Raw genomic sequence first — 13,099 nt, 5'->3', positions numbered from 1 at the left:
TTATCATTTCAATATATAATAATATGAAATTATTGGAGATATATTTTACATTGTCCTTAATATTTTAAATGTATTTTACAAATATAGCACATTTTGATTTGGAAAAGCCATATTTCAAGTGCTTGACAGTCACATGTGGCTAGTAGCTTCCTTTTAGAACAGTGAATTTTTAGACTGCTAGGTTCTATATTCTCCATGGAGAAAAAGTGGCATTATGATTTGAAGGTGTTACATGATGGGGTAAGAAGGGAAAAACATTGAAGACTTGCAATGGCCACTGAAGACACAGGGTGGCAACCATTAGGGAGATATGAACCTGTTGTGTTATTCTTTGGAAGACCTTTTAGACATTTTTCAACACTATCTGCCCTTTCAGGACATCTTTCAGTTGCCTGGGCCATTTACTGATATCTTAATGGAGTTGCTGCTAAGCATCATAATAGCTTATATAGGTGGGTAAGGACAATAAAAGAGAGTTCCAGAATTCTCTTCACTTGGAGTAAATCTAGTTTATTCTACTCCAAAAAAGGCCAGTTTGCTATAAGAAACTCACAAAATACAACTGGAATCAGTAACTCTTTCCTCCCCAAATCAGAGATCCAAGTCATGTACTCTCTGCTGTGTGATTTTTATGTGGCTAAAATTAATTGTATTTTTCACTACTTGGATGCCTTTGCAGAGGGGTGTCTGTTGGAGGGATGTTAAAGTAACACATCCCCACCTCCACATAACAATGATCTTAAAATTTACCTTTGTTTGCCCCTTTCTTTCAAACTGTAGGGCAGCTAGAATTCTGAGAGGAACAATAGATAATAGTTCATCAGTTGTGTGGTTTAGATATGTACTTCTAAAACTGAGTGCTAATCTTGACTTCTATACTTTTTTTTTTTTTTGCCATTCTCTCTAGCTATGCTAGAATGTAAGTTCCTTTAGGGTGGGGATTTTGATAGTGTTCTCCACTTATGTATCATAAGCACCAAAAACAGTGCCTAGAGAGAGCAGTGGCTCAATGACTCTTTATTGAACAAATTTTCACAATTGATCTTTCATGTTCAACACAACTCAGGTGGAGTTGCGTGTTATAAAATTATGGTGTAACCAATTGCAGGGTTGTTTGAGTTTTTTTTTTTTTTTAATGGCCTGCAATTTGACCAGCTGGTTCTGGCAAAAGTGTGGATGAGAAATCAGGTAAAGCAGATATTGGAGGGAAGAGGTCAAAGTTATCAACTCAGCAATCAATAGAACTCAAGCATAATTGTTAGACTGAATACAGTGATATTTCCACAGCCCAATAGAAATGGCCTAATTAAATGTAGTAGTGGCAGCCAAGATTTTCTTATAACCATAGAATTGTGTTGCAAAAATTAGACCATTATAATTCACATTATAATTCACCATAGAATTGTGTTGCAAAAATTAGACCATTATAATTCACATTCTAATTTTTGTGTTGCAAAAATTAGACCATCATAATTCACAGTTCAAGATAATTGTCACCATCAAGCAAGTGCTTGGATTCTTTAATTTGTCAGCTATGCAACACTCTAACTTCCCCAGCCAATCAATGCCTTCTAACTTCAGTATGAAATTCACAAAATTCAAATTCAATCTTAATTATAACTGTAGATGAAAACCAGAGATGGTTTTACTTGGTTTATTTCTCAAAATCTTTAAATTAAGTAACATAAAAAGTATTTATATTTCTTCTTTTTCTGGATATTGATGACTTTTATTTTTGTGGGTTTAGATTTTCTTTCTATTCTTTCTAGGCACCACCAACTGAGAAACCACCACAACAAAGTTGATCCTGTTTTCTCTCTCGCAATTCCCATTATGATCTTATTTCCTTGGACCTCTAGAATTTGCATATCTCTGCTTCATGCATAACTACGGCAAATTATTCTTGTAAATTAATCAGTTAATATGGGTAAAGCATTTAGTACTTCTGACATATTCGACACCATGTATGTGTTTTTTTCAATAACTGAATGAATGACTAAACTTCTAATCTGACATACATACATAAGTTATACTGTTGAAAGGAGATGGTGATGAGAGAAAAGGAAAGCCAGTAGTGATTTATGGAATCACCATTTGTAATTTCTTGTCATAAGGGAATATATCTTCCTACTCCTTTTAATTTTAGTACGAAGGCATTTTCTGGGTGACTTTGTATTAAACATTATCATAGTTATTTTACCTCTTTTATGCTTTCATTAGAAATATTCCTTTTTAGGTTATTCTAAAATAAAATTAGAATCTTGAAAATTCTGCTATATCAGAAAGAAAATCAGGCAATTTCATGATATAAACAATGGCTAGATGGATTCTTCTGTAATTATTACATTTTTCAACTTTTCACATGTAGACATCATATCCTATTCAGGCTTCTCAAGTGAAGGATTATTTTGTCAAAATGTAAGTTTCAAAGAGTGAAGCCTTTTGGCTTTTAAACAAATTTAAAGTGCACACATGTCAAAATTTATTTAGTTCATTATAAGATAACAAGACTAGTTCAAAGAGAGTTGTTGAAAGGCATATTTATGTTTCGCTAGAAGAAAGAATGCATGCTTGAATAAAATTTGTAACTTATATACAATATTAACTAATGTGCACCATGGCCTGTGGATCATATTTTTTATAACAGAAACAATTTGTACCTGTCCTGGACAAAATTCATTTGTATGGCTATCATTTAAAAATTCTACTTTTTTATACTTTCTAAAAGCAAATATATCCTTATAGAGTTATACAATATCCTAATCAATAGTTAATAACATGTCCAACAAGTTACATACCCCTGAAGTTAATCCTTAGGTAGGCTTGGTCAATGTCCAGCACATCACTGGAAGAACACACAATCATCTCTTTCGTCTATTTATAATTTTTTCTTAATAATTCTTTCACCACTATGTTATGTGGGGTTGGAATAGAGATACCTTTTTTGCTTCTACTCTATCATTTCTGGTTTACCAAATGCTCTATCATATTATATGATCTGCTGCTGCTCCTCTCCATTGAAGCTTATTCTCATGTCTATTCATCTGTCCCCTTGTCATCTATCAAACTTGTGGGCAGGAGCCTCACTCAGGAAGTCTCTGACATGTGACTCACAATCTTCCCACCTCACTCTTGCCACCATCCTGGGTGACATGAACATCCCACTTGTAATCTGACGGACCCATTGGACTCTCAGTTTTATGTCTTCTTAGTCTTGAATAAGATCCTCTCCCTTTCTTTCGTCTCTGACTCTCAAAGTTACGCATATTATTTCACTAACCAGAAGTTGGTACTTCTGAAATGTAACTTCCTACAACATAAAAACAAATGTTCATACTTCTAGTGTACTTGCAAATGTATTCTCACTAAGCCTGTCATCAACTTCATGAAAATCTTTTGTGAATTGACTTATCTTTTTTTTTTTTTTCAATCTGGAATTATCTCCTGCTTTCACCTCATTCTATTGGCTAGGAATTCATCCTCACAACACAAACTATTGTCCTTATGCTATTTTATTTCACATGTGCATAGAAGAACACCATCCCTGTAAAACACAATGATCTATTATTTCTATTCATGTTTCTGGACAGGAACTGCCATTGTCAAAGTCACACATCTGTGCAAATTAGTGCTACCATATATTATAGCTGCCAAATCCAGTCAGGTCATAAACACAGCCCTAAAATTCTACTAGTTTTTCTTCAGCCAGTAACTTTTCTCATTCTTCAAAATCAATTAATTTAAGCCTCTCTATTCTACTCAAATCTTTAACTTCCTCCTTATAAGCCGAACTCCACGTTGCTCCACATTGCTTATTGGTGCAGATGACAGTACTTAAAATGTTACAGGGAAAAGTAACAGCCACCAGCCAGGTTATCTTGCAGTTTCTTCCCAGAGCTGATGTGTAATCCTATCTGCATTTGTGTCCATCTTGTATTATCTCAGGATACTAAGGAGGCTGTATACCTCCTGCTACATAAGTCCAATTCTTTACCAGTGCTTTGAATCCCATTGACATCTGAAAGTGATGCTTTTGGAGTTATGATTTCTGTCCTATAATTGCATCTTTCTTTCTCTCCTGGCTCATCTAAATTAATTTATCAACAAATTTTAATAAAACAATCTTTACTCCTTCTACCCTCTACTAGCTATTATTTGTTTGCCACTATATGGGCCAATCTGCTATATAGTATTTCCATTGTCACAGTCTCTACTTTCTCTCTTTCTACTCCCTATACTCTTGTGATTGTACCTTCATTGCTCTCATTGGGGTCATGAAGCTGGAAAATTTAAGAGAAAGAACATTTAGAATAGATATACTGGAGAATTGGAGACACAGCTGAATAGGGGAAGCTGGAGAGATGGCATGACATCATGAGGCCTAATAAGGCTAGAGACCACTTCTCAAAGGGAAAGGAGAAATGCATTTTACCTGGAGGCATCAAGATGGGCTACATGGAGAAGATAAATTACAGCTGGACTTCACAACATGAGTTAATAGTACCATTTTCCCACATATTTCACTGATTCTGACTTTCCTTCTATGGATGAAGGACCAAGCCCACCTGAGGATCTGAATATAGGTACTGCACCAGGAAAATCTAAGAGGTCTGCACTAGTGATGTATGTCTGTTCGTTTAGAAGTAAGCATCTTTGCTCAGGGTGCTGTCTATAGGCTTTAACTAAATCTCAGAACTTTCAAGATACCAATTTTGTACTACCATCTTATTTTTAACAAAGTAAAAATACATATCCAGAAATGTGAAACCTACCCAAAAGTTACATTGATTCCCCCAGCATGGATCTGGAACCACTTCCCAGTAGTTTTCTGCTTTTAACTCTCCTTCTCCAAATTTCCACACATTTCTCCTCTCAGACATCCCTTCCCCTCATGAAAATCTGTCATGTAGAATGTTATTCACAAATATGTTTTTGGAAAGGGATCTTAAAACTCTTTTAATCCTGCTCCATTATTTTGTAGTATTAAATAAGATAGAAGAGGAAATTGAAACAGAATGGATAATTTACCTTTTAAACATCAGTTAGTTTTGGGCAAATCTAGGATTAGTATCTAAGTTTCTTCCTGTTTGGAGACAGGAAATCTTTGTTGTCATTATAGTTTCACAAATTAACATTGGTAGGCTGCACAAATTAATGTCAGGAAGTCATTGTACAATTGTCTTTTTTTTTTTTTTTTTTTTTTTGTGATGGAGTCTCGTTCTGTTGCCCAGGCTGGAGTGCAGTGGCACGATCTCGGCTCACTACAACCTCAGCCCCCTGGGTTCAAACATTTCTCCTGCCTCAGCCTCCCTAATAGCTGGAATTACAGGCATGCGCCATCACGCCCGGCTAATTTTTGTATTTTTAGTAGAGGCGGGGTTTCGCCATGTTGGCCAGGCTGGTCTTGAACTCCTGACCTCAGGAGATCTGCCCGTCTCGGCCTCCCAAAGTTTTGGGATTACAGACATGAACCACCTCATCCAGCTGCCAATTTTATAGATATATTTAGAGTTCCAATGTTACTTTGTTAAACTGCTATGGAGTGAACCAGAATTTTCCACCATTTGTTTGCCTAGCATAAGCTCAAAAATTTTTCCTGAGAACAAATCTGTAAAATAATTTTCAAAGATACATAAGCTTCCAAGGCTCTGAGTTAAGTTCCATAAAGCTCAAAGGTCTGAGGAAAATTTATCTTGAAGTTCTATCCCTACTTTTCTATTTATATGGTCAAGATAAAGTAAGTTCTCTCTAAAAGACTTTCATGTAATCATCTCCACTGACAAAATTGGAACCTGTCTCTCTTACTCTCTATTTTACTGTTTATAAACCACATAGTCAAATTATTTTTGCTTAATTTGTAAATAGGCAACTGTGTTTAATATTAGACTGTATGCAAATTGGTGATGTCTTTATGTTTGAGTCTCCTGTGCATTTGTGGTCCCAAAAACAGTAGTTAGTTAATTTAATGAGTATGTGTTGGAGTAATTTTATTGAGAGGGATTCTGAAGAATGCGATCATTCAATAGATGAAAATATGGCATTTAACTTTGGATGCAAGATATTTTTATCTTAGTCAATATTTCAAAATACTATCTGTTCCACAAAAAGTCATGCATTTATTGACCATTCAATAGACCTCATTAAACAAGCCAGGCATAGACCAAGTGATGAGACAGGTGCCCATATTGTTGCTGGCATTTCTTGACATCTTGTAAGTATCAAACAGAAATGTTGGATTTGTGATTGATTATCACTCTGTATAATATGTAGAAATCATTGGCTGTAGAGATGGGAGGTACACGTTATAATAATGCACCATCCATATAGGGTAGACAGAGAAGACAACTGGAATATTATATTAATTTTATTTTTTCTTCCGATTTTTATTTTAGGTTCAGAGGGTACATGTGCAGGTTTGTTACATGAGTAAATTATATGTCACAGGGTTTGCCATACAGCTTATTTTGTCATCCAGGTAATAAGCATAGCACCAGATAGGTAGCTTTTTGATCCTCACCCTTCTTTTACCATCTACTCTCAAGTGGGCCCCAGTGTCTGTTGTTCCTTTCTTTGTGTCTATGTGTACTCAATGTTTAGCTCCCACTTATAAGTGAGAACATGCAGTATTTCATTTTCTGTTCATCTATTAATTTGCTTAGGATAATCGCCTGCAGCTCAATCCATGTTGCTGCAAAGGAAATAATCTCGTTCTTTTTTATGGCTGAGTAGTATCCCATGGAGTATATGCATTACATTTTCTTTATCCAATCCACAGTTGATGGGCACCGGGGTTGATCCTACATTTTTGCTATTGTGAATAGTGCTGCAATTAGCATATGCATGCATGTGTCTTTTTGGTAGAACAATATTTTTTTTCCTTTGGGTATATATCAAGTACTGGGATTGCTGGGTTGAATGGTAATTCTATTTTAAGTTTTATGAGAAATCTCCAGACTGATTTCCACAGTGACTAACCTAATTTATGTTCCCACCATTAGTGTATAAGCATTCTCTTTTATCTGTAGCCTTGCCAGCATCTGTAATTTTTTGAGTTTTTAGTAATAGCCATTCTGACTGGTGTGACATGGAATCTCCTTGTGGTTTTGATTTGCATTTTTATATTGATTAGTGATCTTGAGCATTTTTTCATATATTTGTTGGCTGCTTGTATGTCTTCTTTTGAGAAGTGTCTGTTCATGTCCTTTTCCCATTGTTTAATAGGGTTGTTTGTTTTTGCTTGTTAATTCGTTTAAGTTTCTTACAGATTCTGGATATGAGACTTTTGTCAGATGCATAGTTTTCAAATATTTTCTCTCATTCTGTAGTCTGTGTGTTTACTCTGTTGATAGCTTCTTTTCTTTGCAGAAGCTCTTTAGTTTAATTAGGTCCCACTAGTCAATATTTGTTTTTGTTGCAATTGCTTTTGGAGTCTGCCATAAAATCTTTGCCAGGGCCTATGTCCAGAATGGTATTTCCTGATAAGTGGGATATTTTAATTTAGCATAACACTAGTTCCATTTTTTTAATATAATGTATATTTGTATATTGCTTTATTATTTGTATGTGTTTTGTGGGGACGGTTGTGTCTATGTTTAAGTTCCTTGCAAACCCACTCCCCTGTCAAGATACTTAACACATACATACAAAAGATTACAGTTATCCATTCAAGAAAAAAAAGGCATTACAATTATTCAGTGAATCATGAAGTTAATTTTGAATTAAGCAATAAAATCTTAAAATGGTAAAGTTGCCCATCATACACCAACTGTGGATAAAACTTGTCACTTGGGAACTAACAAAGGTTAGTTTCATAGGTGACAAATACAGAGAAAAGTTTTCACTCCCTTTGCCAAAATCGGGACTAATTTCTCTAAATAATTTTAATATTTTGAAATGGTTCCAAGATTTTTTGCAGAGAACAACTTATTTTTTATAGTTTTCATCCCTATTCACAAATTCTGAATATAAAATATTATTATTATTATAGACATATTTTTAGGCAACTATCTGACACAAGGTTTCAGAAATCAATTTTAATTATTCCTAAACAGACTGTAATTCTGCAATTTGAAAAATGTTGCATGCAAATAGAAAAGGCATTATGGGGTAGAATTACCTATGTAGATATATTCTTTCTATTGTAATCACCAAAATTGAGGTTCAGGTGTTGCTCATTTGACAAGAGTGAAATATCAAATTATTTTTCTTATTTTATGAATGAATCTAGGACCTATACACTAAAGGCTAAGTGCCTTTGTGCTTCCCTTCTATTTTTCCACACCTATTAGGTAATGACAGACTCAGGTTTACTATGGATTATATTTCCAGAGATGAATGAATGACCCTAATGTTCTGAGGCACATTTTTGTAAACATTATTCAAATATGTGGAAAAAATAATCATTGTCTCAATCATATACTTTAGGACAAATGCTTGTTGAGTGTCAATTGTATATTCAGCTCTGCACTAAGTCCTGGAGAAACAGAGGTTGACAGAACAGAGATGGTCCCTGAAAGCCCTCTTGTTATTTACAATTTAATGGACACTTTTGCTCATAATTACCAAACTGTTATTTAAATAGTGAATTTTCTATTAATAAATATTAAAGAGCTGTGAAAACACCACAACATAACCTGGAGTGTGTGTGAGGGAATTCTTCCCTGTGGAATGATACATGCACTGAATCATAAATGACAATTGTGAATTGACTACACAAAGAATGAGGAAAAGATTGTTCTGTGTTAGAGGGAGCAGACTATGCAATATGCTGAAGTGAGAAGACATGATGTCAAGTTATGACATATTCCATGTTTCAATTCACCTTTTTCAAAAACAACCTGCAGACTATGCACTACTATGCAGGTTCCATCCTTTTATGATGCATTTGATGTGCAGTACAATGTCTTACTCCTACTCTAACTGTATTTTCCCACTTATACCTTTTTATTTAGGGCTGTGTGTGGTTACCCTGGTGTGAGGATCTGGGGCATGTGGCAGTGGCCGCTATTATTTATGGTGCTTTCCATAAAAATGTATGACTGATGTACATTGTCCTTTGCACATTGTATAACTGACTTGCATTAATGGCTAACAGCATCATTGAAATCTCTAAAGAGTGTGAAATATTAGTGCTAAAGGGTAAAATCATAATAATTTTTTTCAAGTTAAGAAAAGTAAAGGCCCACAATCTCAAGCTCAAGTAGTGACTTCACAAAATGAAATTGATTTATTCTTAATTTCCTATAAATGTAAGAGTTTTTCCTGAGTCTGATAAAGGGTAAAGACATTTTAACACATAAATGCATAGAAAGAAACCAATTATGATACTGTCTTGACACCTGCAAAAAAATTCTCCAAAGATTAGAAAGGTTAATCTTATGTATCACATAAATTAAGTTACAGGTCTATGCAGGACAAAGGACAGGTTCAGAGGAAAGTATGAATCTAAAAGCATGACAATCAACTTGGTTTTAAAAAGAAAGCATTAAATCCTTACAGACATACCAGGATGGTCTCTCATTTCTTCATATTTGGTGGGCATTCAATAACCACGGAGGAAGAATGGAAATGTGGGAAGAACATGGCTCTAACAATACAAGGTTGTTGTACTAGCCTGATTAGTCCCTTCCTGGCTTTAAGACATGGAGCAGAAGTTGTCATTTCTTTGTTCTGCACACTTAAAATGAAGGCTTAGGTTATTTAAGGTTGAACATTTGGGACCCTGTATAATTTTACTGTATTTTAGTTATTGTTTCCTAAGGCAAAAATACTCTGTTTTAATATTATTTTTATAAATCTAATTTTCATTCTCACATCACACTGTCTCTCCAACCCTGTTCTCCTAAACTTAAAAATACCAAAGTGAGAATACTGACATTATTGTGGTTGAAATGATGCATATGTATTACTGGAAAGTGTCAAATAATACAATGGAATCCCCTAGTCCTGGTTTCTGGAGCAATTTATTTTAATCTTTTTTATTATTGTTCTGGTGAGGGTTATTTTCATAATTCTAAATGTTGATCCTATTGCTGAGTAATGTGCTGTAGCCATCTATTATCTTCTTGTCATAAAGCAGGGATCAGAGACACTTAGGTTTGTAAATAAGTTTTTCTTGGAAAGCAGCCAGCTCCATTTTGTTGCTTATTATCTAGAGAAGTTTTCTTGCTTAGCAACAGAGTTGAGTGCTGCATAGCTTCTGCAGGAGACCTTCTGGCACACAAAGTCAAAAGTATCTACTCTCTGACCCTGTACAAGACGTTTGTTGACCCCTGCCATAAAGGACAGGATGAGGCTTTGCCACATTTCTAAGCTCTTCTATTTCCCCTTCCTTTACGAACTTCTTAGAACTAACTTAAATAAGTAATACCATTTGTTCTTCTGTCAACTACGCTTGGAATTTCTTTGTAAAAAAAATGTAAACTTCCCTTTTGACAGTTTATCTTAAGTTTCTAACATAAAATGAGGATCTCTACATCCTTGCACTGCCCATAATGTTTCCTCCCTCCTATTTGTCTTCTCTGGAATTCTACGATTTTGTTATCTTGAATGGGTCAGTACAATTCACCTGGCTTGCTTCTCATTGAGCCGTTTCCATTCAAAATGTGGCAGCCTCACCAACAACCCTGATCTCTTATTCTTGGATGCATAGGATAGCTACATCTTTCTGACACTTCCAGTTAGACAGGACCATGAAATCAATTTCTGGCCAATGGAATATGAACAAAAACAATCACAACTTCTAGCTTGCCCTTACACTTGATGCTTGCATTTTCCTCATGCAGAAACTAAATACGGAAGTCTTCAAAAATGTAGAGGCCAGTGGAGCTACAAGATAAAAGGTTAGTGACTATTCTGTCAACAAGCACTGTACTATGACATGAAAGAGAGATTATCATTTATCATGTAAGCAACCAAGGTCCTTTCCACCACCCAACTGAAATGAAGCTTAGTCTATCCTCGTTAATAAAAAGAATGCTCTATCTTTGTAATTTAATGAATTCATTTTTTGCTGTTACCTTTACCTTCATCTTAGAGAATATATGATTCTTAGAATATTTTAACCCCACATATAGCCTTCAAAATTATATGCTATTGCTGTCACATATTTTAGCACTAAATATTTTAATACCTGTAAGATATTCTTATGATTGCTCATTTAGGTAGTCATCGTTCATTCAGAAATTGAAACAATGTTTATTTGAATTAAAATCTTGAATATTTCCTCTACTAACATTGTTCTTTTGCCTGATAATTAAATTTTCTGTTAGTGTGGGGTCTGTGTGACAAATTTCTTCGGCTTGTTTTTTTCTGTTTGTGCATATGTGTGTGCCTGAAAATAGCTTTACTTCACCTGAATTCTTAAAAATTTTTCTAAATATAGAATTATTGTCTGGCATGTATCCCTTTTTATCACCCTAAAGGTAGGATTCTTACTGCATTTGCTTCTAATATTGCTCCTGAGAAGACAGCTGTCTGTCTAAATGCCATCCCTTTAAGGTTAATCTGCCTTTTTTCCTGGCTATATTTTATTTCAAGATTTTTGTCTGGTCTTTTATTTTCTGAAGTTTAATATGTGTCTAGGAAGATTTATTTTATTATTTTAAGTTTTATTCGGCTTCTTTAAGAGTAAAATGATGCTTTTTAAATCATTTCTGGAAATTATTTTCACTATGGTTCATTAGACATTAACTCTGCCCCACTATCTCTGTTTTCCATTTAGGAGTTAAATCAAATGGAAGATAGGCCTTCTCTTCATACCGTCTATTTTGTGGTCTATTTTGGGTCTGGTTGGTCTATTTTCTTTACCTGTTTTATTATGTTTTTTGATTTTCGCTTTTGATGTATTTTGTCTCCATGATTATTTGCTGGATATAATTTTGAGAAATTTTTTTTTTTTGAGACAGAGTCTCACTCTGTCATCCATGCTGGAGTGCAATGGCATGATCTCGGCTCACTGAAACCTCCATCCCCTGGGTTCAAGTGATTCTCCTGCCTCGGCCTCCTGAGTAGCTGGGATTACAGGCCGCGCTTGCCACTGCACCCGGCTAATTTTTGTATTTTTAGTACAGACAGGATTTCACCATCTTGGCCAGGCTGGTCTTGAGCTCCTGATCTCGTGATCAACTCGCCGTGGCCTCCCGAAGTGCTAGGATTACAGGCATGAGCCACCGCGCCGGCTGTGATATTCTTTGAAATCACCTTTATTCCTTAAAATAAGATTTTCTTTTCTTTGTCGATCACCTGAATATGCTAGCAGTCCAGAGCCTGTGACTGAACTGATCTTGAGTTTAGCAATATCTATCTCTCTAGCTACAGTGTGTGGCCATTAGGAGTCCCAGTCCAGAGCAGAAATTGCTTTCCTGGTCTTCATCTTTACTAGATACTGAATATAAATTCTATTTCTTGTTGCAGTACCACTTCCAAATATGAAGTTCTTCCTTTGGTGACTTTTCTCAGACCCGAAGTAAATATAGTAGCTCTTGGGTCCCAACAAAATGTATGTGAAGTCTTCTCCACAAATGGTGGCTCCATCTTTGGTTGCCCAAACATTCTGATTCCTCTCTCCCTGACTTCTGAGTTTCTCTAATGCAAATCTCTGAGTCTTCTGTGTTGCTTTGAATTCTACTGGCAAACGCTTCTGAGCAGAAACAGCTCTGTTCCCTTCTTGAGGCTGTAAGCCTTTCTCATTGCTTAAACCATTCATTTCTCATGATCTTATAAGGTCCTTGATGTTCAGATATTTTCTGTGTTTCATTTTTAGAAAATTTTTGAGCAGGATGGTTAGTTTAAATCAACTATTCCTTAATTACCAGAACCATTATGTCCTTGAAAATATCATTTTTATTTTTCCCTTTTCTCTCTTTCTAGAACTTTCGTTCATTGGGTGTTACAACATCTATCTTGTCAGTTTATGAGGCTGACATTCTGGAGAAATTTTTTTCTCTCTCTCACCCTATTAAATGGGTGGTTGTGTTATTTTAACTTCTATATCTTCTACTGTAAAAATGGCTTTTATTTTGAAGTAAACATTTAATTTTTTTGTGTCATTTGTCAAATAACCCTGGTATTCTTTATGGTTGTACTTATTTCACAAGTC

The 13,099-nt window shown here is 35.1% G+C and overlaps 1 long non-coding RNA gene across 1 annotated transcript; it reads left to right on the top strand.

Moving 5' to 3' along the window:
* Positions 1 to 241: 241 nt before the first annotated feature.
* On the top strand, positions 242 to 1,949 carry LOC107971712 (uncharacterized). The gene is made up of 2 exons (XR_001714602.2): positions 242 to 452; positions 1,770 to 1,949. It is a non-coding gene; the product is annotated as an uncharacterized LOC107971712 (long non-coding RNA).
* Positions 1,950 to 13,099: the final 11,150 nt, after the last annotated feature.

This window comes from Pan troglodytes, chromosome 12, assembly GCF_028858775.2.
Source record: "Pan troglodytes isolate AG18354 chromosome 12, NHGRI_mPanTro3-v2.0_pri, whole genome shotgun sequence".
Lineage (NCBI taxonomy): Eukaryota > Metazoa > Chordata > Mammalia > Primates > Hominidae > Pan > Pan troglodytes.
The sequence above is the reverse complement of the archived record's forward strand: the minus strand, read 5'-3'. Positions and strand labels throughout refer to the sequence as shown.